The 27,548-nt window shown below is 43.0% G+C and overlaps 1 protein-coding gene across 6 annotated transcripts in view; it reads left to right on the top strand.

Annotated features, from left to right (window-relative positions):
- The window catches only part of Dusp16 (dual specificity phosphatase 16), a 120,420-nt gene that overhangs the window by 21,957 nt on the left and 70,915 nt on the right, over positions 1-27,548 (top strand). For 5 of the 6 annotated variants that reach the window (XM_052720192.1, XM_052720191.1, XM_052720190.1 and 2 more), the window contains one exon: positions 7,142-7,283. The gene's annotated coding sequence lies outside the window, so the exon portion shown is untranslated. Of the gene's footprint in view, positions 1-7,141; positions 7,284-15,880; positions 16,152-27,548 lie in introns of those variants that run through there. The other variant, XM_052720187.1, reaches the window with a different exon arrangement.

The raw sequence follows: 27,548 nt of genomic DNA, 5'->3' as shown, positions 1-27,548 counted from the left end.
CTCTCTTAGGGGAGGAAGTTCCTGATTATTCTGTAGGCTGGCCGGCCGAGAAGCTGGACTTGGCTCCTGGAGGAAATACCCTAGATTACCAAAGCAGCAGGAAGTTGCTCTGCGGCCACCTCCCCCTCGTTGCTGTCACTTGCCCCTTGTCCCTTTCACTCTCGTCTGTTTGCCTCTGACCACTCATCCTGTTTTCTGGTTTTGCTGTTTTTGTTCTGTGCTGATTTCTGGCTCATTCCAATCTTTGAGTTTTTTGTTTGTTTGTTTTGTTTTGTTTTTATTACCTTTTAGACAGGATCTCATGTCACTCAGGCTGGCCTCAAACTTGTTATGTAGAAAAGATTGACCTTGAATTCTTTTTTTGTAAAAGTTTAAAAAAACTTTTTTTTTTTCATGTGCATGCATGTTTTGCCTTCATGTATGTCTATGCACCATGTGTGTTCAGTGCCCTTGGAGGCAAAAAGAAGACATTGGGTTCCCTGGATTTGGAGTTATAGATGATTGTCAGCGGCCACGTTCGTGCTGGGGGCAATCAAACCCAGGTCCTCCGGAAGAACAGCCAGATTTTAACTGCTAAATCATCTCTCCAGCCTTGACACTGAATTCTTGATCCTACAGCTTCACCTCCCCAGCTCCTGATTACAGGCACTAGCTGACCTGACCGGTTTATTGAACCCAGGGCTTGGTGTACTCCAGGCAAGCACTCTACAAAATGAGCTGCAGCCTCAGGCCCTCATACTAACCCTTTCCTGGCTGCTTCTTCACTGGCCATCGGATAGCCTTTTCTGGTCAACTGTGATTGACAACTTCTGCTCTCTAGCTTCTGCTCTCTACCTGATCTCAAACCCCCAAACCTGCATCCCTGAACTACCTACTGATTAGTCCTTTAGGCCATTGTTTTATAAAACAGATTGTAACATGTTTTTTAATTTAGTTTTATGTGCATTGGTGTTATGTCCTCATTCATGGCTGCCCTGTGGGTGCTGGGAATCGAACCCAGGTCCTCTGAAAGAGCAGCCAGTGCTTTCAGCTCCAGATTGTTTAACATGTTTAAAAACAATTTCTTCTTGTTGTTGTTTCAAACCAGGTCCTTGTATGATGTCTCTGTCTTCGTCAGTAACCCATTGAGTCATTTAGACTCAAAGTCCTCTTTGGTCGCTTTTGCTCTCAACCAGTGCGCCCCAAAGACAATCAGATTTTCTTTCACATTTTGATCTTGTTTCTGTTCCTCCTTCTTGTCCACTTCTACATACTTACCACCTCTAATGTCAGCTAGGGTTGTTGTATATTCCTTCCCTCATTTGATTTCCTGTGACCCATTTTGATCCTGTTTCTGTCTTTCTCTCTTCCTTGTCCATTTCGATGTTCTTACCATCTATGATATTATCTAGTATCTTCTCTGCCCTTTCCCTGAGCCCATTTCCTATGACTAGCTGAGTCTAGACCTAGACTGACCCTCATTAATCTAATCATGCCTGTTCAAAACCCTGACATTCTTCCCTGTTCCTGTCAAGGCTTCTTGCTCTTCCTGGCCTGTCAGAATTTTCCATAATTTGATCCTATCTGGACAGCACCTTTGCCAGGTAGCTATATTGTAATGGAAAGTTTAATGGGTTTGGAATAGAGCTGCTTTCAAATTGTAGCCCTGTATTCAATGGAAGACCTTGAGCAATTGGTTGACTCCTGGTGTCTTGGATCCTCATTTGCCAAATGAGGATAACGATGCCTGTGTCACAGAGGATTTAATGAGGATTTAATGGGATAATATGTGTGGAGGCAATTTAGTGTTGTGCTCAGACCCCATGTTTGAAATTACTCACTTGGCTTACTCTCAGACTTTTCCACTTACTAACTATGTGACCCGGAGCAAATTCCTTGACCTCTCTGGACTTACCTTTTTCTGTATCGAGGATGGGCGATTTAATATTAGTGAAGTGCTTAACATAGTATCTGGAACACTGTAAACTTTAACAGGTTAAGCTGTTGTTACTTCGTGGCAAGAGACCCAGTGGAATATAACCAGCACTTACATGTTTACTTTGTTTTTTATTGAATCAGATTTTTTTTTTGATACAAGGATCCTGGCCTCAAACCCCACCCCCCACCCTCCCACCCCCGTAGCCAAGATTGACACTGAACTTCTGATCCTCCTGCCACCACCACTTTCCAATTGCTAGTATTCAGGCATGAGCACACCATGTTGGTGCATGTGGTACTGTGGAATAGAACCTAGGGCCTCACACATGCTAAGCAAACACTACTTCCCTAGCCCCTGGATTAGTCTCATTTATATGGTCATTCCCACAAATTCTTGCTAAGTCCAGCCTCACACCACCCTCCCCAAGACAGGCTGATGACTTCCATTTTTCATGCATGTACATTCCATTGTTCTTGCCTCCAGTGCTGTTTTCCTCATTTTTAGAATGTCGTAATTTCTCTTCTCTGACTGTTCAAATTCTTCCAGTTCTATAATGCCAATCCTAATCCTTGTCTCCACGAAATTTTTTCTTATCACTTCACTAAACCCATTACCCTTCCTCTTTTTCTTTTCTTTCTTTCTTTTTAAACTTATTTTTGACAGGGTCCTGCTATATAGTTCAGGCTTGCCTCAAACTTGCCATCCTCCTGCCTCGGCCTCCTAAATGCTGGGGATGCAACATTAGCCACTACATTGGGCTCTAGCTACTCTTAATTTAGCACTTGATGGTAATACTCTGATGGATGCACCTAGCTACTGATTCCTGTGTGTTGGTTTTATCTTAAAATAATTTGGGAAATATTCTTTAAATCTAGTATTGTTTCAGAACCCACACTAAACATATGGTGACTACTTTATGTCACGTCATCTTTTGGGATCAGATTCCCATATTATATTTAGGGTGGGATTTGATGCTTAGTTTTCTAAGGGAGGGGGTCCAGAATTTTGGAATAAGTTTTCATATCTAGCATCTTATCTATGGATTGGCATATGAGAGTGAATAGATGCAGAACAGCTTGGCTAAGTAGTTCCTTCTGCATAAGACAAGGACCAGGAGCCTCTGAGCCAAAGGGCTGAAGAGCTTGAGCGGAGTCACCCTGCAGGTGGAGGGCCAGAGACTGACCCTTGCTGATACAGACAAGGAAGTGCCCCCATTTAAATCTGGTTCCTGCCACAACAGGCTTTGCCTCTAACAGTTTCTCAAGCTCCTTACACCTTGACACAACATTTGTCCCATTGAGAAACTGGTTCTGCACGAAACTTCCCATGGCTTGAAGCAATTAACCATGACGGTGTTTGCATACCACTGGGTTTTACCCTCCCAAGAGTGCCAATAAAGATGAAGTGGCATTTAGATGACGTGATATGAAGGACAGCACTGCAACTCGCACAGCCCAGAGTGTTTGAACTATGTGAGAGGTTCATACCAGGATTTCACAATACAGAGAAGGCCAAGAGAGCCTAGCCCACAATGCAAGGTGAACGGTACTCTTTGTCCCCGTTCTCATGGATTATTATTATTTTTTTTTTTTAGCTTCCCTCCATTTTCCCTTTCTCTGTACTCACAGAGTGCTTGTTGTCTGGACCATTCATGTATTTTTTCAAGGTAGCCGTGTTTCTCAGCTAGCTGTAGTTTCCCTAAGGACACAGACTATATCTTATACTGCTTTGCTGCCTGACAAAGCCTCACAATATAACTAGATGACACAATAAAATATCATCAATAAATATTGCTTGATTTGTTTTTTGAAATGAACATTCATTTTAAAAAGGTCCACAAAAAGGAGAAACCAGGAAAGTATCTTTAAATTTATGTGTATGTTTCTGATTACATATTTGGAGACAGGGTCTCACTCTATAGCCCAAGCTGACTTAAAACTCACCTTGTAGCCTAGCCTGGCCTCAGTTGAAGAGTGATTTAGGCTCCTGAATACAAGGATTGCAGGCATGAAGCACCCATTGTTATTGTAGTGGGAACAATAGCAGTATTGTCCTTTCATAGAGACAGAGAATCAAAACGTACAGGTAAGTGCTGTGCTTTCTAGGAAAGAGAAAAAGAGGTCCCATCCCATGGCGAGGCCCCTCACTGTCTTTCGTTTTCTTCCAAACCACAAAGGCCATGCACACAGTTAGAACTTGAGGAGCTCAGAGAGTAACTCAAGTCCCTTACTTTGTAGCTGGAAGCAAGTAAGAGCAGCTGATGGAGGTGGAGAAGGTGTGTACCGGCTTCACTTGGATTGTGAGCTATCGCTTCTGTTCAGAGCCACAATTCTTCAAGTTTAAAGTGAGGCTAAGAAAGACTATGCATTTGGATTGCTGTGGGAATTAAGTGAGATGGGAGCAGAAACAGTGCTGGGCCATAGCTACTTGATACTTGTTGACTGTCTCCTCTTGTTCCCAAAGATATAAAACAATGTAGCGTTGTCCTGCCCTGGTTTTTCAAGCCAGTTCCCCTTTGATCTCACGCTAAGCCAGCCTCCCAACCACTAGAAAACTGGATCAAGTATTAACATTTTCACTGCAGATTTGTCTAAAATTGTTTTGAGTGCATCTATATTACTTGAAGCAAAGGAACTCAAAAGACAGAAATACTGAATTCTAGAGTGAAACCCAAAGGCATCGAAGTTTGTTCTTTGCTAATTACAAGGGTCTGAATCTTTGGCGTTCCTAAAATAGTATTCAAGGCCTTTTACCCTCCCCTTTCTTTTTTTTGGCAGGGGGAACCCACCTCTGATATATTTACATGATCTGCCTTGCAACCTGATATTTTTCACCTGTCTGAGGACAGACTCTGCTGTCCATTAATCAATCAACTGAAGCTGAACTGAAAACATTGCTGTTGAGGGGCTGTTCAAAGAAATGTGCTGTAATGGTGAAGACCATGGTGCATCTGTAGGGCAGATTAGTCTCAGAAACAACATCATCATTTATAAAAATGAATGGCTGATGGCACACGCCTTTAATCCCAGCACTCGGGAGGCAGAGCAAGGCAGATCTCTGTGAGTTCGAGGCCAGCCTGGTCTACAGAGCGAGATACAGGACAGGCACCAAAATTACACAGAGAAACCCTGTCTCAAAAAAAAAATACAACAAAAAAACAAAAACAAACAAACATCCCCCAAAAGAAACAAACAAACAAAAAAAGGAATGGCTAATTGTGGTGATATATTGTGTACCCTAATAAATTTGTCTGAAGATCAGAGGACAGAATAAGCCACTAAATTAAATATAGAAGCCAGGCAGTGGTGGCGCACACCTTTAATCCTAGCACTAGGGAGGCAGAGATCTCTGTGAGTTCAAAGCCACCCTGGACTACATGAGATTGACTCAGTCTAGGAGAGAAACAGAGCCAGGCAGTGGTGGCTCACACCTTTCTTTAATCCCAGTACTTGGGAGTCACATGCCTGTAATCTGAGCACTAGGAAAATTGAGACAGAAAATGATTTGGGTGGGTGGAGAAAGGTATATAAGGCATGAGCAGACAGGAACTAAAGTCTTTCAGCTGAGGAAAGCTTTTCAGGCTGAGGAGTGCTTCAGCTGAGGAAAGCTTTTCAGGCTGAGGAGTGCTCTGCTTCTCTGATCTTTCAGCTTTCACCTCAATATCTGGTCCGAGTTTTTTTTTTATTAAAAGACCATTTAGAAATTCATGTTACAGCTAATGATAAATCTTTGTTTCCCTTGCTGGACAAGGTCTACTGAGATCACTGTTTCTTTAGAAATTTGTAGTTAGTTAACATTCATTGTGTTTGGTTACAAATATTTTGGTATGAAGCTGTAGGAGGAGCTTTTCATTGGGATCACCAGTCAACTCTGTCCCACCAGCCTGCTCCCAAATAACCACACAGAGACGTATTAATTATAAATGATGGGCCGATAGCTTAGGCTTGTTACTAAGTAGCTCTTACAACTTAAATTAACCCATTTTTTAAATCTACCCTCTGCCACATGGTGGCACCTTTTTCAGCATGGCATGCTTTGCATCTACCTCATGACTCCTGAGACTCCGCTCTTCTTCCCAGCATCCTCTCATATTGGCTCTCCTGCCTAACCTCTTCCTGCCTAGTTATTGGCTAGTCAGCCTTTTGTTAAACCAATCAGAAGGTACCTTGGCAAAACCATATCTTCACAGTGTACAAAAAGATTACTGCATAACATGAAGCAGAATCAGGTTACATCAGAAGAAAAAAAATCTTAGGAAAGTGTATAAAAATTTTCAACTTGGAATTGCCCATTCGTTGTTTGCTTAATCAGGACCTGCAAGGCAAAGGGACAAAGCAGGGGCAAACTTTCCTGGCATTTTCTGTGTAGGAAATGGTGTAGGAAGTAGAACACTGTTCTAAAAGGTTTATGTCTTCATCTTCAGGCACTGGACTATGCTAGGTTACAAGGAAAGGGGATTTACATTTTCAAAGGGAATTGCAATTTCTAATTGTTGGGGAGGTTGGAAAAGTGCTTGCTTTGCTTTGCAAGAATCAAGACCCGAGTCTGGGCTCCTAGCATTGGTGAAGCCAGCGAGATGACTCAGTGGGCAAAAAGTGCTTGATGCATGAGCTTGATGATCTGAGTTCAATCTCTGGGACTTCTGGTGAAAAGAGAGAACCAGTCCTGGAAGTTAACCTTTGACTTCAACTCACTAATCATGTCATTGAAGGGTGCACAAGCACACATTTGATGTACACATGAGCACATCAAACCAAACCAAAAATGCTGGTTATATGCATCTCTAAGTCCAGTACTGGGGAGGTGGTAACAGGCAAATCCCTGGAGCTTGTTGACCAGCTAGCTTAACTGAATCAGGTCCAGTGAGAGACTTTGTCTCCCCAAATAGGGTGAACAGCAGTCGAGGAAGACACCATTGTTGACCTCTTGCCTCCACAGGCACCTGCACACACACACACACACACACACACACACACACACACACACACACACACACACAGAGACTGCTAATTAGCAGAATAATTTGGATTTTCCAGGTAGACTAATAAAATAACAAGTGCCCTTAACACAGTGGTTCTCAACCTTCCTAATGATGTAACCTTTTAATGCAGTTCCTTATATTGTGGTCCAACCATAAAGTTATTTTCATTGCTACTTCATAACTGTAGTTTTGCTATTGTTATGAATCATAATGTAAATATCTGTGCCTTCTGATGCTCATAGGTGACCTCTGTGAAAAGATCGTTGACCCCCAAAGGGTTTGAGATCCACAGGTTGAGAATTACTGCCTTCAAAGAAGTTGAATGAAAGAAACTCCTGGAACTAGAGTTAAAGGCAGTACATGGCACTCTCCTCTGAAAGAGCAGTAAGTACTCTTAACCACTGAGTCATAGTTCCTGCCCCTAAATTTTATTCCTAATTTATCATCGGGTTTCAACATCTGTAGTAACAGTAACAACTAATTTTATTTATTTATTTTTAGACAGGGTTTCTCTGTGTAGCCCTTGCTGTCCTGGATCTCGCTCTGTAGACAAGGCTGGCCTCAAACTCACGAGATCCACCTGCCTCTGCCTCCTGAGTGCTGGGATTACAGACCTGCACCACCACTGCCCAACTTAACAGCTATTTAATAAGAATGCATTCTTGCTATTTTGCTCAGCATTTTATATGTCATCCATTTAATCCTCCCACATTTCTTAACTCTGTTTATTAGATGAGGAATTGGAGGCCTATGCAAATTGCTGAAGTTGAGATTTTTGATTACTCATCTTCATGACTTTCCATAGTGTGTATCGTCAAGTCCCCTCAGCTCTCCCCTGTACCGTGTCCTGGGTTTGCCCCTCTCTTTCCAGGTCCATTGCCACCGCATCGGTCTCACTTCTTTTTGACTTACACTCGAGTTGTTGCCATCGTCCAACATGGGGACCCTTTCTTCCTAATCCCCTCCTTAGTCTCTCTAATGTGCTTTGGTCAGACTAAGGCGGCTCCAGTTCTGCTTCTACCCAGCTGTCTCGACATTCACACTTTTAAGGTGGATGAGACACTCAAATGTCCCCACAAATGGTCTTTGGGTAGTGTGACAATAGAACTATTTCCTACAGAAATTAAATAACGTATTCTATTAAGAGAAAAAGGAGAAAATTGTTACAATAGATGTTGAAATTACAGGACAAGATACATAATAAAGGTAAAAACTATTGCAGTCCATAAATGTTTAGTTTAAACTTGCTTTGCTTTAGTCTTGGGAACTAAGACTAGTAATAGGACCATCTCAAATAAGCAGTTCCACTTTAGAGACAAATTTTTGCATAAAAGATAAATTACTTAGGGCTGAAGAGATGGCTCAGCAGTTAAAAGCACTGGTTGCTTTTGCAGAGGACCCAGATTCATTTCTTAGTATCCACAAGGAAGCTCACAAACATCTGTAACTAGTTCCAGGGGATACGATGCCCTCCTTTGACCTATGAGCCATGTATGTAGTGCACATTTATACATGCAGGCAAACACTCATTCACACTAAAAAATCCTTAAAAGAAAAAGACAAATTACTTAGTATTTTCCACATATTTGTAAACTTTATTATGAATATAATAATAAATGACTGTGTTAAATAATTAAAAAAGAAGAAAAGCAAAATATCATGAAAGGGAATGCTAATAATATGTGGCAATAGATGGTTATAGTAATCATTTCCAATGCCTACATTTATCAAGCCATGACACTGTATACCTTGAATGTATATAATTTATATTTGTCAATATCAATAAAGTTCGGAGGAGGAGATAGAAAACACGGTACTAAAATATGTTAACAATAAAAAAGTTTTCTCAAGTAACCATTGAATGAGGTGATCCCTTCCCCCTTCTTTGAAACAGAATCTTGATATGTAGCTCAGGCTGGTCTCAACCTCATTTTAATCCTCTTGCCTCACCTACTGAGTGCTGAGTTTATAGTTAAAGGCCACCAGACCAGGTGAAAAAGTGTTGGGAGCCGTGCTTGTCCAACGGGTCTCTAGGGGAGGCAAAATTCCACGGGGCTAGTCTCACTCGGCAAGGACCAGTGGACTTTGGGACAGCGCAGAATGCTGCTGGGACCGCGTGGCCTGCATGCTCTTTTCTCTTGTAATATTGGTGATTCTCTTGGTGGTTTTAGTATCATTTTGTCAATCATGCATGGGACAGATGTGATCATTCCTGGAAACCCCATTTTTTCTAGAATATTGTCCCCTAAAATTCTTTGGGAGCTGATGCTCCTCAAGGTTTCCTGTCTGGGGATGCCAGCTGTCGTTTCAGACCCGGGAGCTGTCCTGATTCAGTGCTCACAGGATCGGAGGCAGATCACCCCTATTTCTGTAAATGTGTTTTGAACAATATTGCTGTTCTTGAAAAGTGTGCCTATGTCAATCACCTTTTAGTTTTGTACAGACGGGATGTACCTGGCTTGATATTTGGCCAACTTAACAAAATGGTAAGTGTTTTCAGTTTAAGGATGTTTTGATATATAGGTAGGGAAAACCATACTTGACATATTTGTCTTTGCCAGAGGTTAAAGTTTGGAGGATGGGAAAAACTTGTTTGTTAGCATTGGAAAAACATGCTTATTTTTGATGTATAAATAAAGATGGCTGGGGCTATTCTGGGCGGTCACTTGTGTGAAACTCATCTGGTGGTCGGACACTTCATTTCTTCATGTCGACACCCCTTACCCATCAGGACCTGAACCCAGGCTGCAGCTGGACTGTGGCAAAAAAGATTTTTACTTTCTTCTTTACACTGTGTATAATTTGCTTTCTACAATGTATATGTATAGTTTTATAATGAAAATAAATTATATATATATAGTTTTTATATATATATATATATATAGTTTTATGATAAAAAAAAATCCTATCTTTTTCAGCTACTTACAACATGTAAATTCTTTGGCTGGATCCTAATGTAATCTAGCTCCCAAATGTTTTTCCCGACTGTATACTATTGAAGTCAAATGTTCTGTTTCAACACACTTTCCCTCCGTTTCTCCAACAGTACTTGTTTTCTCTTCCTGGAATGAGCTTTCTCCTTTTCTTTACCCCAGTTCGGTCTGTGGTTCAGAGGAGGCTTTCCTAAGGCCGAGGGAATCAGAATGTGGTGGTTACTATGCTGCCACATGTCACTCTTGGCGCTGTACTTGGATTTAAACCTCACAGTCACTCAGAGAGCCTAGTGTTAACCACCTTCTCAATTTCCCCCAGTCACCCTGGATTTTGTAGCTGGCTGGGTCCAGCTCCATCTCAGCAGGCTCCCCTGCCCCAGCCTCTGCAGCTTGCGGTTGAGTTACAAGCTTCATAGAAGTGTCTTCTAAGAGAAGAAATACTGCTTCAGTGTTATTGGGAACTTATAGTCTGTATTTCATCTTCTCAGCAAAATGGTCTCCTGGGGAAACTTGAGTTTAATGCCACCTTCTTACTTACCACTCTGTGTCCTTGGACAAGCACCTCAGTCTTTCCTCGTCTCGGTTTCTTTCACTGTAAAGTCATAAAGATAAGCTGTGTGTGGTGACACACGCCTGTAATCCAGCATTGGGGGAAGCTGAAGCAAGATGACTACAAGTTTGAGGCCAGCCTGGGTTACATGAGTCTGAGGCTAACCTAGGCTACAAAGCCAGAGTTCTTCTCATAAATAGATAAAATAAAAATACATAGGAAATAAAATAACACTCAACTCTTATGGCTGTTATAAGGGTTAAAAACCCAGTGTAAGCCACGTGTGGTGGTACACACCTGTAGTTCCAGTACTTGGGAAGTGAGGTCATAAAAACACAAGGAAAACAAAAAGGATTTTCAGCACATATATATCTGATGTTAAAATTATTTATTGTTTTATTCCATTTTCCAGAAATGCTCTTGACAAGAACCCCAAATTTGGATTCTACCTAATACTGAAAATAAAGTTAGGGAGGCCAGTCACGGTGGCTCCTGTCTGTCATCCTAGCACCCCAAAGACTGAGATAGCAGGATCAGTGAAATTCCAGGCCAGCTGGGCTATAGAGTGAGAGTCTGCCTCAAACACAAAACAACAAAAAACCACCCCAAACCATGGTGGTGAGGTGGCTCAGCAGGTAAAGTGTCTGTCACCGGGCCTGATGACCTGAGTTTGATCAACAGGCCCCACAGTGTGGACAGTAAGTGATTTTGGCAAGTTGTTCTTTGATGTTTACAAGTGTACCATGGCACACTCCTACTGTATAAATAAATGTAAACGCAAACAAACACACAACAAAAACCCACAGAAGCAAGAAGAAGGTTAGGTAGGCTGTCGGATCTCTACGACTGTAGAGTTTGAATGTTCCACCCCTGTATTTTAGTGGATATTAACCTGTTTTTTCTCAAGCGTTTTAAAAGAATGGTACCTCACTCTTTTCATGCTTTTCTATTTCTAACTCACTGAAATCTTAAGACTGCAAGACTGCTTTCTGTGAAACCACCCTCTGCCAGTTCCCTGTTAAACCAAAGACAGATTCAACAATCTTTACAGAGGCCATCTTCATGAAGGGGACAGTTGCACTGGGTTTTGTTTGTTGCTTGAGACAGGGTCTCCCTTTATAGCATAGGTTGGCTTCTAACTCTCAACCGTCTTGCCATGGTCTCTTTTAAAGTGTTTTATTGTGTATGTATGTGATGAGTGTACACACACATGCCACATGTCGGGTGTGGAGACCAGAAGACAAATGGAAATCAGAAGCCCACTCTCTCCTTGTGGGTCCCAGGATGGAACTCTGGTCAACAAGTAAAAAGTTCTGGTCCATCAGGCTGGTCAGCCACAGCTTCCTGAGTGCCAGAATTATCTGTGTACCATCACACCGGCCAGACCAGAACATTAAAAAAAGGAACATTTCCCCCTTCCTTTGTTTCCCTCTGAGACGGGGGTCTCCTTTTGAAGCTTAAGCTGGTCTAAAACTCTCAAAATCCACCTGTCTTGACTTTAAAACAAAAACAAAAAACAGGTATATGTCATAGCTTTCCATATTTAATTCCAACTAAATATTTTGGTGCTCCTATTTTATGCTAAGAACAACACTAAACTGACATGTCCTGAAGTGAAACAGTTTCTTTCATGTTACCGGATTGTAAGATCTCGGAGCCTGTTTTGCTGGTATCCTAAGAGTTTGAGTTCTTTGTCGGCCTTTTGGGAATCCAACACTAACTCAGTCCTCTATGTGTTGGGCACTGTTTTAAGCTTGTTAACTCTTTCTGGGATTTTGTTGGGAACTGTTTTAATTTTGTAGGCCATTTTGGAGAAGAATTGATATCTTCACTACACTTTTTAAATACTACTATATTAGTTCTTCCAATCAGGTTAAATATTTTTCAAGAAAATCTTATAATTTGAGCTTACATCTTACACATTTTTTTATGTTTTATTAACTTATGCTTTAAAAGTTCATATTCTTTGCTGGACATTGTGGCCCATGCCTACAGTTCTATCGATGTGGAGGCTTAGGATTTCTAGGTTATTTTCAGTTTGAGGTTAGTCTCTGGTACCTGAGACTCTGATTTCAATACAGCAACAACCACAAGGTAAATATTCTTTGATGAAACTGTAATGGAATTAAAAAGTTTTCATGCTTGTTCTCTCTCTCTCTCTCTCTCTCTCTCTCTCTCTCTCTCTCTCTCTCTCTCTCTCTCTCCCTCTCTCTCTGTGTGTGTCCAGTGAAGGAGGAGGAGTGGAGAAATGTACTCTTCAGTAAAGTAAATTTGTTCAATGGTTTTTCTTTACCCTGCTGGTCTAGTGTTTATCCTAACATTCAAGTGCTTCTATTATGTACCTCTGAATATCTTTAATTTGACCTCATATCCAATTTGCCAAAACCCAAGTCTCTGACTATGGGGAGGGTCCACTCCTTTGTCACCTGAACACACATTATTCATTTAACTTCCATGTCTTCATTTATCCCATATTCCCTGTAAAATAGTCCTTTCATGGAAGGCATGGTGGCTCATACCTATAACCCAGTGCTCAGGTGGCTGAGGCAGGAGGATTGCTATGAGTTTGAAACCAAACTGGGCTATATACTGAGTTCCAGACCAGCTTGGGCCACAGAGGGAGAACCTGTCTTAGAAAGCAAAAATAAAAAAAAAATAGTCTTTTCACTGAGTCTTTTATCACAAACTAAGCCTTAATTATTCTCTAAGGAGGTTTGAACTGTTCCTGAGATGATTTCCCTTAAAAAAAAATCACAGTTGGACATGGTGATGCACCCCTTTAATCCTAACACTCAGGAGGCAGAGGCAGGTAGATCTCTGTGAGTTCAAGGCCAGCCTGGTCTACAGAGTGAATTCCAGGACATCCATAGCTACATATCAAGAACCTGTCTCAACACCCGCCCCCTCCCGCAAATCACTCTTACATCTCTCACATCTGTTTTCCTCTAGGCTCTTCTCCATTTATTTGTTATTGTTATTTAAGACTGGGTATTAAAATGTTGTTGTGGCCGGGTGGTGGTGGCGCACACCTTTAATCCCAGCACTCGGGAGGCAGAGCCAGGTGGATCTCTGTGAGTTCGAGGCCAGCCTGGGCTACAGAGTGAGTTCCAGGAAAAGGCGCAAAGCTACACAGAGAAACCCTGTCTCGAAAAATCAAAAAAAAAAAAAAAAATGTTGTTGTGTCTGGCCTGGAACTCCATATGTAGACCAAGCTGGACTTGAACTCAGAGAGATCTGCTGGCTGAGATTAAAGGCCTGTACCACCATGCCAGGCTTTATTTTTATTTTTCAGAAATGATCTCATTCGGTAGTCGAGGCTGCCTCCACCTTTAATCCATGTCTTATCTCTAGTTAGATCATATCCAGAGAAGATGCCCCAGAATGGCTCTCACAGCACCCACCACACGCAGGGAAGACACTACAATTTAAATGTATGAATGAAGTAAGAGCCAGTAACTTTGGAGATGTGTCAATTACAGCAAAGCTTCGGCATGCACCATCGAATTCTTGGGAGTCTTTTATCCAGGCGAGAGTCACGCTCCACACCTCTATTCCTTCCTTCCAATAAACCCCAACGCCTCTGACTACCACTTCTCTCCAAACTTCCAAAAACTGGCTTTTAGGTGGTTAAGGCATCGGCTCCGTGGAGCTGCAGTACCACGTCCTGCCACGAGAGGACAGAGCCGCCGGACACTCCCCCTCCACTCAAGTCTGCCAGAGGTCAAAGGCGCCCCCTCCTCCAAGCGGCATGCACAGCTTGAAATCTTCTGCTGTCCTCGCCTCCAAACGGGTTCCTTTTCTTCCTCTGGAAGATGAACTGGAAGTACCTGGAGGCACACTCCATAATGGTTACCTTAAGTGATTAATGATTGCCAGTCATAACGGATGCACCTTTGTTGCAGGGTTAAAAGGCAGAGAAGGACTATCTGAACGGTATACTCTTTCTAATCCACTCCAAACTCGCTCCTTAGTTCTTTTGCCAATTAAAAAGGTCCCCTAGGCAATGTCCTCATCGGTGTACCTCAACATACTGGCTTGAAGGGCCAGAGTCCCCACTTCAGCACACTGCAAACGGCATGTTTTGAGGGGTAAATTCTTCCTCCACAGGAATCTGGCTCATGGGACAGTCCACTCGAAGTGTGCTTTTCCATCATTAATCTCATCTTTGTTATATGATATCCACGTGAGTCTTTTCTTAGAAAAAGCAGCTTCATGCGCAAATGCTCAAAGAACACCGGAATAAAGCTTCGATTGTTTTACTCAGTGGCTGAGAGTCCTGGGTTGTCGCCACCTCAGATCTCTAGTTTTCCAAAGTATGTCGTGTCTCAAAACAAAGCTACTTTGAAGAGGGGGGAAAAGCACGAGAGACTTGGATGTTCAACCAGCTAGGTCTTGCATCTCTGAGAGAAAGCGAACTCCGCTGTGACTGAGAGATGATGCCGTACTACCTACCGATGCAGGAAATAGTTTATGTGTACGGGTGTTTGCCTGCACGTGTGTCTGTGCACCGCGTGCATGTTCGGTGTCCAAGGAGGTCAGTCGAGGGCACGGGATCCCCTGGAACCGGAGTTACAGATGGTTGTGAGCTGCCACGTGGGTGCTGGGAATCGAGCAGTCCGCGCTCTTAGCCGCCCCCAAACACCTTAAAGTTTTCATTACATTTGATTTATTCGTGGGTGGGGTGGGCCCGCAGGAAAGATTTTAAATAATTCTTGGCCGCATTTACCGTAAAAAGAGGCATCGGTGTGGGGGTCATTCCTTTCAAGGACGGAGACATGGGTGAATGTCTGGCAACACGTGTGCAACTTCCCTTAAAGTACCTGTAACTTCCCTCTCAGGAGAAGAGCCCCGGACTGCGGATTCCAGAACCTTCTTACAAAGCGACTGCCCCAGTCTCAGATCACCGTGTTCTCGTTTCACGAGCGTGGGGGTTTAGGGGAGCCTCCTCTGCCGGGGTGGGGGGGGGGGGAAGCGATGCCCCCGCGCGCGGGCGGGCGGGCGGGCGGGCGGACTACGGCCCGGCGCTCCAGGGCCGCGAACCCGGAGCGCCGAGGCGCGCGGGCGGGCGCAGCAAGCCGCTGACCCGGCCCGCGAGCCGCCGGGTCGGCCGGGAACGTGACCCGCGCCCTCCTTCCTCCCGCAGCGTCCCGGGCGGCCGGCTGGCGGGGACGAGCCGCGGGGCGGGCGAGGCCAGGCGCGGCCCCGCCCGCCGGCGCCCCCGCCCCCCGCCCTGCCCTCGCCTGTCTCCTCCTTTCCCCCGCGGGCTCCGCTGAGTTCATTCACTGGGATTGGTTTCAAGTGACGCCATCTCTTTATTTTTAAACCAATGACCTCATCCGCGCTTGAAGTTTCCTGACCAGCGACTCTTTCTCTCTCCCCAACCCCCACCCTGGCCCCCGGTCCCCTCCTGCGGGTGTCACCGGGTTGTTTTTTTTTTTTTTTGAGGGGGGGGTCTCTCATGCCATTTTCAACCATTTACTCTCCCCCGCTCCACTTTTCCCGCGCGGACCCCCAACTTGACCTCCTCCACTTCTTCATCCCTGTCGACATTTTTTTTTTTTTTTTCCTCTTTCCTTTCCTTCTCGGGGGGCGGTGGAAGAGAAAGTGAAGAAAAGTTGCAAACGCCCGGGCTCTGGCTGGAAGCTCCCCGCCCACCCCGCCGAGGAGAAGCCGCGGCGGCGAGGAGGACGCGCGAGCGGCGACGGCCGGGCGACGCCGTGACAACGCTCGCTCCCCTCCGAGCGAGCCTGGAGCCCGGCGGCCCCTCACGTAAGTGTGCGCGGCGGGCCGCGGGCCGGCGGGGAGGCGCGTCCGCACCTCGCGCCGGCCGCCGCGCGCTCCCCCCGGGGGCCGGCGGGCCAGGGCGGCCCGGAGCCCGGCGCCCGGAGCCCGGAGCCCGGAGCCCGGGGCCCGGAGCCCGGGGCGGGGGGGGTGCGTAGGCCGCGCTGGGGGTCGGCCCGAGCCGCCCAGGGCGCACGGCCGCTCCGGGCTCCCCGCGTCCCGGCCTCGCCGAGCTGAGCGAGCTCCCCGGCGCGGGGCGCGGGCACCTGGGCGGGCGAAGCCTTCCCCACTGTTACACAACACGCCTGCCAAGTGGGGCCCCGGCCTGACGGTTTCCATTAGCCCAGGTTCACCTTCGGGGACGGCAGCGAGGCCACCTGGGGAGTGACGGTGGCGCTTCCTCAAACTCAACACCCCCCCCCCCCCAAAAAAAAACCCCACCCCCAAACCTCGAGTTTCATTCTGGGACTCCCGTCATCGTGTTGGGGGGAAAACGGTGCCTCGGTGACTTCTATATTTACAGTAGCTGTAAAAGTGTGAGAAATAAAAAGCAAAAACAAAACCGGGGAGACAAGGGACGGTCTGTGTATCGTGTAGTTTCATGTAGGAAAAAAAAAAAAAAAAAACCAAACCACCACTGAGGGGGACCTGTATGCAAACTCTTGTAGAGCGGGTGCTGGCTTCATTTCCTACAGAAAGCTGATCATAAACTTGGGGAAAGTACAAGCAGATCTTCAAATGAATGGCTACTGCAGGATTCGAAAGAACTTTCTTAAACGTCTGTTGCAAAGATCCTTGGTGTTTTTGAAGTCCTGGGTGTCTCAGATTGGAGAACGCACACCTCTAATCAGCCCGTGATTAGAGAGGAAAAACCTGTTGCATAATCTCATTTGCTGTGGGGCTGGCTGTGCCGTCCCCTTGAACCAAGGGGAAGTGAGTTAAGATGAGGCTTTTAAAACCTCTGAAGTTTTTATTTACCCAGTGCTCCAGCCGCCACTTTGCTTCAAAAGATTATAAGTAAATACTCTGCTCTTACAAGTGAATCAAACCTATCCAACCTGTTTCGAAAATGACCAGGTATGTTTCTTGTCTTTGTCGTGTGTGTGTGTGTGTGTGTGTGTGTGTGTGTGTGTGTGTGTGTGTGTGTGTGTGTGTGTGATTTGCCATCCATAAAAGACTTTCTAACCTTTTGGGAAATAGACTGTCAGGGGGAAAAGCCTCCTTAGCCACTCTGTGGTACGTACAGTTTGACAACTGCTTCCACAAAAGACCTGCACCTTTTCATCTCCTTAAGAAGAGACTTTTAAAGGTAAAATCTCAAGAGAAGGATAAAAGAGCCTAACAGTTAATTACTTTTTAATTACTTGAAAATCACATATATTGGTGAGCACAGTTTGGGAGGCTATAATTGAGATTTGTAGAATTCTGTATTTGGTGAAGACCAGCAGCTTGGAGAAATAAATTGAAAACTGAAGTATTTGTGGCTCTGTGTGTTTTAGTCAAAACGTGACTAGGCACTGCAAAAGGGTTTTGTCTTTGTTTTAAAAATAAAGCTGTGGAATTTACTGTGTTTGAAGACAATGTGGGAAGTTTTTTTTTGTTAACATGTACCATCTTATGTACGAATTCAGGCTAATTGACTGCAGCTTGAATTAGTTTTTAGGTGCAGTAATTTGTTTTTATCAGAGTCCCACATGGAGAGAAAATTAGAAATAAGCTTAGAGTTTTAGTAATTAGTGAATAAGTTGATATTCAAAAAGTATAAACTGTTGGTAATGATATTTACAGTCTTTTGTTTTGTCTTGTTTTAATCTCTGGTACGTCAGCAACTCAAGTGAAATAGGTGTCTTAAAATTGTGTTGATTTTACTTTAGTGTTTCAGATGGTAAATTATAAAGGACAGGGCCAGGAACAGAGGTGCACAATCACCCCCCACTCTGTTCAGTTTGGAAGTTCCTGCCCTTGGTTCAGCTTGGTGAATGTAATTGAATACCTACAAAATTTAAATGTTAATATGAAATTAACCAGTGAATCCCCTGGTCTGTTTGGTCAAAGGTCAAAGTTATAGTAGTTGAGAAGGGGGCAAAAAGGAAGATTTGGTAACCTAGTCCCCCTACCCATTCTTGCACATCAAAAGTTTATTTGTGGAGTGGAAAAGAGGAGGCTGAGGTCAGCTAGTTTAAGAGTAGGTCTGGGCTGGAGTTAGGTGAGGCCCAGATATAAACCCATGCTCCCCTCCCCCTCAAAAAAAAGTAAGTCTGAGAGGCTTGGAGAGCTTTGGCTAGAGGTAAGAGAAGGGCAGGAATGATGTTGAGGTTTTTTTTTTTTTTTTTGGTTTTTCGAGACAGGGTTTCTCTGTGTAGCTTTGCGCCTTTCCTGGAACTCACTTGGTAGCCCAGGCTGGCCTCGAACTCACAGAGATCTGCCTGGCTCTGCCTCCCGAGTGCTGGGATTAAAGGCGTGCGCCACCACCGCCCGGCTGATGTTGAGTTTTTAAAATATGCTTTTTTCTATAACTGCCTGAATTAGGAAATTGAATTTTATAGAATTTTCATTATATGGGCTTAACATATTGAGGAAGCAAGTTTATATAAGTGTCCATTATTAAGCCTTTTCTATTTTCAACCAATCATAAAGTCCTGCCAAATAAAATTTGTTGTAATTTACCAGCGTAATTTATCCTGGAGTCTCATGTGTTCCTGGAATTTCCAACAGACAGTTTTCTTATGTGTCTTACCTGGACTAATAATTTTTTTGGACACTTCAGTGCTTTTTAAGTGCTTTGAGTTCTCCAACAGAAGATAGCATAACTTGAAGTAGATTAATATAGGGAACTCTCACTTGGATTAAAATTGCCCTAAAAGATAACCAAGAGTAATAGAAAACAAGTTTTATGACATATTTCAACAGATTGAACGTGTTAAGAAGGCCTCATAGGAAACAAAACACACGTGATGCTTGATTGTCTTTAAAGTGATAACTGCATCAGATTTTAGAAGTGAGACTGATACTCACCATCACAGAAGAAAACTCTTACTAATGTTGGCTTAAGCAAAATCATAAAACTTGCCCAGAGCTACTTATATTTCAAAGCCAGATGTCATGTCCCCCTGATTACTGTGTAATCTGTTATTTTTATGTATTTCTTTCATTCGGATAGATACAGGATTGGCTTTGTGAAGGAAGGGTCATGAAGGTCGGTTGAAGGTAAAGAAGCAGGCTTATACTTTAAGAAGAGGTCATTCTTATACACAGACTGACTGAGATAGGTTAGCAATTTAATCAAATAAATGACTGGAGAAAACAAGAGTGGTTCAAAGAAGGATCGAAGGCAGATCACTGAGGACAGACACACAAAAAACTTGCCAGGGTCTGACCAGTATAGGAGGAAATGGGGTACATCTTGGCATGAAAGGAAAGAGGCATAAGTGGAAAAATACCCATTGGTGCTTCAACAAAAGAAGAAAATAATAAAACGTCACCTCCTTCCTGATTGGTATTAGTTAATTACATGGGTCTCATGTCACCAAAAAGTCAGTTTTTATTATTGTTGTTGTTGTTACATAAAAAATACAATCTAGGGTTGAGGGAATGGATTATCATGACTATACAACTATATGAGAGCATAAAAACTTAATTCCCAGAGAGAAGTTTAAAGTAGAAGGACCCACTACAGTTTCGTGGCCCATTTTGATTTGGGAGATAAATGATAAAATGTTGAAGTTATTAGGTAAATTTCCAAATTAACTTACATGCAAATCAAAAATATTCATTAAAGGCATGCTCTTTATTTTGTTTTGTTTATTCATTTAATTTTGAAGCAGGATCTTACTTTGTAGCTCTGGCTGGCCTGGAATTCACTATTTAGATTTGACTGACCTCGAACTCACAGAGATCTGTCTGCCTCTGGCTCCAGAGTGCTAGGCTTAAAGGTGTGCACCACCATGCTCCTGGATAAAGTACCCTGTTTACATGGATGGCCAGGTCGATGCCCTTAAGGAGTGAAAGGTTATAAGAATTTTAAGGTGCACTTGCGTGTGTGTGTGTGTGTGTGTGTGTGTGTGTGTGTGTGTGTGTGTGTGTGAGTGAAGATAAACAGTTCTCAGACAGTTGGTAAGGACCAGATTCACTGTGTAAGAAGAAAAGAGATTGGAAGGTTCAAGGATGTAGTTCAGAGATAATAAAATTTGACCCTGACCTTAATGGATGGCTGTGTATACTGTGTGTTGAGACAGGGAAACTAGGGGGATTGAATAGTAACTGTTCTTCCTTCTGCTTGTTCAGCAAATTTATGATTGAATGCTATTAACTGAAAAGTCTTTGCCCTTATGAAACTTGCAGTCTGATAGGAGAAAACAGTAGGGCAACATAATAAGGACAATAAACAAGTAAACAGTACTTGCAAAGTCCTGTCAGGTGACTGGTAATAAAACAAAGATTAAGGAAGTTCCCAGTTATTCTTCTGTCATTATTTTAATCAACTTATTTATTCAGACAGGATTCCATGTTTCCCAGGTTACTGATGACCTTGAACCTCTGATCCTTCTGCCCCCACCTCTCAAGAGCTGGCATTACAGGCCTTCACCATCACTCCTTGGGTGGTGATAGAGATTGAACTCAGGGCCTCAAACATGCTAGGCAAGCACTTCGCCAAGTGAGATATGTGTTTATCTCATCCCAAGTTATTCTGAATAATTTATTTTGATTATGATATTATAATTTTTTTGAGAGAGGTTCTCATATCACTTAGGGTGGTCTAAAACTCAGTATATAGCTGAGGCTGTGCTTGAACCTGTGATCCTGCTGCATGTACCTTTGAAGTACTGGATTACAGGTGTTGCTCCCATGGATTTTTCCCCCCCTCTTTTTAAAAAGGTAATGTCAAAATTCTGTAGCCTAGACTAGCTTGAAACTCAGTATGTAGCCCAGGCTGGCCTTGAACTCACAGCAATTCTCCCTCAGCCTCTGGAATGCTGGGGATTATAGGCACAAGCCACCACATCACTGTATTTTGCTTAAGCATTCTGTAAGAAACATATTGTATCCCCTTTCTCATTTCTTTTTTTACACCTTTAAAATTTGGGTAAAGAATTGAAATTGAGATAAAGAAATTTATAAAGGGTCCCTCTCTTTTTTAAAGAAAAATTTATTTTTTATGTGTTTATGTATGTGTGTGCATTTATGTGAATGGATGCTGTGTGTACAGGTGACTGAAGAGGATAGAAGAGGGCATTAGATCCTCAGGAGCTGGGTGGAGTTAGGAGTTGAAGTTATAGATGGTTTTGAGCCATCAGACATGGGTGCTGGGAACTGATCTCCAGCCCCCTTCTAGAGCAGGAAGTACCCTTAACCACTGAGCCACGTCTCTAGCTCTCCATAAAGTGTTTCTACTGTGTATCTCTCTATGGAAGAAAAATGTCTCAAAAATTATTCTGTGTGTACTTAACCAGTTTTCTCAAGGTCATATTCTGACACATTGTAGATAAGTATATGAAAGAAACTTTTATGGCAAGAAAGGAAATTTTTTTTATTTTAGATAGGGTCTCATTGTGTAACTATGGCTGGTCTGGCCTGGAGCTTGCTATGTAGTCTAGGCTATTCTCAAACTTGTAGCAATCCTCTGGCCCCTGCCTCTCTATTGCTGGGCTTGTAGGTATAAGCCACCACACCAAGCAAGTGTTTCTTTAATTTTTTTCTTGAACTACTTCATTTAGAAAAGCTTTTGTGGATATAAATGTTGGGGATCTTTAGTTTATGTAAGTAAAGTTAACTTGAGATAGCCTACTGGATAAGGGCATAGTTGTCCCAAATACATGCAAACCTGGCAACCTGAGGTAGATTCCCCAGAACCCACTCCATAAAGTTGTCCTCTTGTCTCTATGCACACCATGGCATGCAAGCCTGAACACTGTATGTTTGTTTGTGCGCGCACGCGCGCGCGCGCGCGCGCGCGCGCGCACACACACACACACACACACACAAATAATAGTTAAAACAAAACAAAAAACTAACCCGACTTGTGTGCCTTGAAAATATTTACCTAATATCTCTGTATGATAGTGGTAGTTGATTGGTACAGTTTATAGGAAAAAGGTTCACCATATATGTTTTGATATAGCAAGGTAATTAATTTTAATATGTCCACTCCTCCCCCTTAATATTTATGAGAATACATGTAGAGAGATACATGCTACTTGTCTGTATTATGTATCTATTTTTGTAACAGGCTTTCTTTTGGGTCACCAACCAGCTCCCAAATCATGATCCGGAGACTTAATACTAGTTATGAATGCTCAGCCTTAGCGTAGGCTTGTCCCACTAGCTCTTATAACTTATATTAACCTGTTTCTCTTCATCTACATTTTGCCTCAGGGCTTTTTGCCTTTCTTTCATTCTTTCATCTGTATGTCCTACTTTTCCTGCTTCTTCTGTGTCTGTCTATCTGGCAGCTACCTGGCTGGCTCGCCCCTGGCATCTCCCTCTCTTCTCCCTCGTTCTCGCTTTCTCTCAAGTGTAGATTCCTCTTATTTATTCTCTTTGCTCACCAGCCCTCCTATCCCTCTGCTGCCTAGCTATTGGCCATTGAGCTTTCTATTAGATCAATCAGGTGCCTTAGGCAGGCAAGGTAAAACAAATGTAAAACATCTTTACGTCGTTGAACAAACGCAGCATAAACAAATGCAACATAACTTTTACATAGTTAGAGTAATATCTTAACATATTTTGGTGTATATTTTCAGCCCTGGGCATTGAGCCTTGGTCCTCTTGCACACTAGTCAAGCACTCTACCAACTGAGCAACATTCCAGGCCTTGTGTATATTAGTTTTGTTTAATACATAACTCACATTCTAGGATAGTGCCTAGCACTATAATTTTTTGATAAACATTTGCTGACTCATTGAATTTTTGCCTTGTTGCTGACCTGACCTCATCCTTTTTGAAATGGCAGGTGGTTGATCCTTGTCACCTCTTTCTTCTCATAATTTATAGTTCTTTCCCTCACTGAGCAGCTGAGCTATGTCCTCTTGTAGTCATTTCTCAGAATATTCAAGTATTTGTATCACGTGATGACTTATAGTGTATTTTGTTTTTAGTGTATTTTGTTTTTTGTTGCTTGTTTTTGTGACTTGGTTGGTGGAGGAGCATACTTAGGAAAATAGTTCTTGACGTTGCTTTATGAACTGTATATGACATATGAAACATGAACATGGTATTGTTTCCTTTTCCTTCATAGCTCTAGTTAAAAATGTTGATTCATTTGAAAAACAGCTAGTAAGAATGGTACACTGATATACAAACCAACCAAAATCAAAGACTGTTTGAGACATTTAGGAAACTTGACCATGGAATTCTATATGGTATCATTATATTAAACTCTGGTCTGTTAAAGGTAAATTTAGGAGTATATGCATGGTACTTGTTTTGAAAACTTCAGGATAGACACAAGTACAAGCAGGGATAAAAAACAATTTAATATTGTTGAAGCTTGGTAATGGATACTTTGGAGTTTATTCTTTTCTGTATATTTGCATATATTTGGAAATACACAATAATGTGTTGAAGTATATATTATCAAGTATCAGTGTGGAGAAAGAAACACAATAAAATTAAATGTTTTGAGCCATACTCTGGGAATCCTGGGTATGGAGTTGACCATTGTCCATCATCCTGGCCAGTATTTAATAAAGCTTGCTTCAAATTGGCTCAAAACAAAACAAAACAAAATAGATGCAACAAAGATGGGTACTTTGGGACTTGAGGCAGGGTTTGTTCATTCACAAAAAAAAAACACCTTTGCTTGCTCAAAAAGAACCAATGGGGTAACACGTCTCCTAACTGTAAACTCAAACACGAAGTCTACAAATGAACATTGTACCTCACATCTGCAGAGGTCCAGATCTCCCTGTCTGAATGGTAGCCACGTGCACCCATATGGCTACATACACTAACTCAGCCTAGACAGTCTACAGATGCTGGCCTGGAGAACAGGAGTCCATGCAGAGCCCATTGCCCCACACTGGCATTTAGGAAACATACATTTTAATTCTTGAGGGATACATCGCCAGGTGCTGCCATGGATGGGGGAAGTAGTGCTGGCTTGGGCACTAGGGAGGTACGCGTAGCACCGCTAGAGCAGAGTCTTCCTTCCTTCACACCTGGAAGATGCCAGCATGAAAAATACTAAAACTTGGTTTAGGGGGAAAAAAAAAAGAATGTAGGTGTTCCTGATCTCAATTCAAATTGTCAGCCCAACAGTAATTTATAGTAATCACAAATCCAAATAGCAGTATCTCAATAGCCCACCAAAGAACTTGGGCTGATTTATTGGTAGTTTATGGGCCTTTTGAACTCATTTTTTAAAATGTGATTGAATCAACTAATTGATTCCCAAGGCCTCAGCTGCTGACAGTATGCACGCTGTCCTTTCCGGATGAGCAGGACACAAGGAAAAGTGACTGCTGAACCTTACCAAGACAGGGTAAGACGGTCTTTGAAAATTCCTGCTTCTGATAACGGTCTGTCAGGTATTCTAGGCCTGTAGCCAAAAGTGGATGCCTCAACAGTGCTGAGAAACATTAGGTGACTGTCTAGGCTGCCAGCTGTCCCTGTCAATTCTTGCAATTTTTCAGAAGTTGCTTGCTTGTACTTCCTGTTTATTCAGGTAAATATTATTTTCCTTCTCATGTCTTTGAAGACTAGATAGTTACAGTTACAGTCCTCTCGTATCTTAGCTAAGAACATGTTAGGTACTAGACTTAGATTCTTCAGGATAGGATAGCTATTGGAGTAATCTCTAGTTTGCCATCCACTTATGGTCTGGACATTTCTGGACATTTAGTATGTGTTTCTTGTTTGATGTTCTTGTTGGTTGTATTTTCACTTTTGTTTGTGTTACAACCCTTGATTTCTCCTGGACAATACTTGATAATTGTTCTTGTTGTATATTGTTTATATTAGGTTTAGAACTTTCTTATTTAGTCAGAAAGGGGAAGTGTAGTGGTATTTGCACTGCCCATGACCTTGGGCTATCCCCGAAAGAGGCGGTGCTTCTTGCTTTCATACGTGACCTCTTAAAAGGAAGGGAGAGGGGTCATGTTGTTCTTTTCAGTGTGATAGGAAACTGGAGGGCCAGGTGCATTCATTCCTGGACAGAACAGAGGATGACTTCAGCTGTTTACTCAGTTCTGTATTCGTGAGTATATTTCCCCAGTTTATATATTAATAAATCCCAATTACCCATTAGACTCACGTGGATCGATCCTAACAAACAGATGTTTTGGCATTTGAACTAATTGGTTACTTAGAGATTTCTATTTTGCATTTTCTGTAAATTTTTTAGTAACAAAATTGTAAGACGGGGGAAGTTTTATAGAAAGGTAAGAAGTGCTTAAAATTCAATTTTGACATCTTACAGTAATATCTTATAGTTTATAGTATATGCTTTGACATATTTTGTGATTTTTATTCAGAATTTTCTGTTTTGTAGATGAGGAAGCTACGGCCTTGGAGATAGACACTGAGTAATTTAGTTGAATCACAAAGTAAGAAGTGTTGCTAAATTCGAGTCAAAATATTCTGATTTATACTTTGTATGTGTGTATAAATACAAAGACTATTTTTTTCTGGAGTATTACTATTTTTATTTATTTATTTTGCATCTCAACCTCATAACCTCATCTTCCCCTCCCTCTTTTTCCCACTCCTCCCCCCTCCTCTCCTCTGCGCCCCCCCCCCCCCCAATCTACCCCTCTTCTGTATTCACTTAGAAAGGAGCAGGCCTCTCATGGGCTTCAGCAAAGCATGGCATATGAAGCTGCCATAAGAACAAGCACCTCCCCCTGTATTCGGGCTGGGCAAGGCAATCCAGCATGAGGAATAGGTTCCTGAGCCGTCAAAGCACTGGGGACAGCCCCTGCTCCCATTGCCGGGATTCCCACATGCAGACTAAGCAACACAACTGTTGCAAATATGCAGAGGGCCTAGGTTGGTCCCATGCAGGCTCCCTGGTGGTTGGTTCAGACTCAGTGAGTTCCCATGAGCTAGGCTAGTGGTTTCTGTGGTTTTTCCTGTGATGTTCCTGACCCCACTCTTTCCTGTAATCCCTCCTCCCTCTCAGCAAGATTCCCCAAGCAGGGTCCATTGTTTGGCCGTGGGTCTCTGAATCTGCCTCCATCAGTCACTGGATGAAGGCTCTCTCTCTAATGATAACCGGAATAGTCACCAATCTAATCACAGGGGACGGCCAGTTCAGGCTATGCTTCCACCGCTGCCAGGAGTCTTAGCTGGGGCCATCCTTGCAGACTCATGGAAGCTTCTCTTGCATCTGGCTTCTACCCAACTCTGTAAGGCCCCCTTTCCAGTCATCTCTTTCAGCACTGTCCCCCTCCACCCTCCCCAACCCAGTCCCTCAAGTTCCCATGCCCACTTGCTCTCAATCCAACCAGGGGATCTCTATTTGGCCTTCCCAGGGAGAGCCGTGTGTCCCCCCCCTTGGTGTTGCCTAGCCTCTCTGGGTCTGTAGATTGTAGCATGGTTATCCTTTACTTCACAGGTAATATCACCTTATTAGTGAGTCATACCATGTTGTTAAAAAATCTGATCTTTGTTATGAATATTACTGTAACTATGTAAAGATGTTACACTTGTTTATGCTGCATTTGTTTAATTATGTAAAGATATGTTGCAGTTTCACCTTGCCTGCCTAAGGAACCTGATTGGTCTAACAAAAAGCTGAATGGTCAATAGCTAGGTAGTAGAGGGATCGGCAGGGCTGGCAGGTAGAGAGAATAAATAGGAGAAGAAATCTAGGTTTGAGAGGAGAACAAGGGAGAAAGAGAGGGAGGTTCCTGGGATCAGCCAACCAGGCAGCCACCAGCCAGCTAGACACAGAGTAGGACTTGCAGAATGAAATATAAAAAGCCCTGAGACAAAATGTAGTTGAGGAGAAACAGGTTAAATTAAGTTATAAGAGCTAGTGGGACAAGCATAAGATAAGACCAAGCATTTATAACTAATATTAAGTCTCTGTGTCATGATTTGGGAGCTGGTTGGTGGCTTGAAAGAAAGCCTGTTCCAGATCTTTTTTGTTTTTGTTTTTCCTGTATAGCCTTGACTGTCCCTGCTTTGTAGACCAGGCTGGCCTCAAACTCACAGAAATCCTCCTGCCTCTGCCTCCTGAGTGCTGGGATTAAAGGAGTACACCACCACTGCCCAGCATTAAGACTATTGTTTAAAGACAGGGTTTCTGCTTTGTAGTTCAGCTGGCTTTGAGTCTGTGGTCCTCTTCTGTTTCCCTTATGTGTTGGGATCATAGGTATGTGTCACCAGGCGCAACTCAGTACTCTGGTGTTTGCTTCTTTGGGAGGGGGGAGTATGGTGCTATA

Source organism: Peromyscus californicus, unplaced genomic scaffold (genome assembly GCF_007827085.1).
Source record: "Peromyscus californicus insignis strain IS unplaced genomic scaffold, ASM782708v3 Scaffold_6__1_contigs__length_162567912, whole genome shotgun sequence".
Lineage (NCBI taxonomy): Eukaryota > Metazoa > Chordata > Mammalia > Rodentia > Cricetidae > Peromyscus > Peromyscus californicus.
This window is presented reverse-complemented; position numbering and strand designations above follow the sequence as displayed.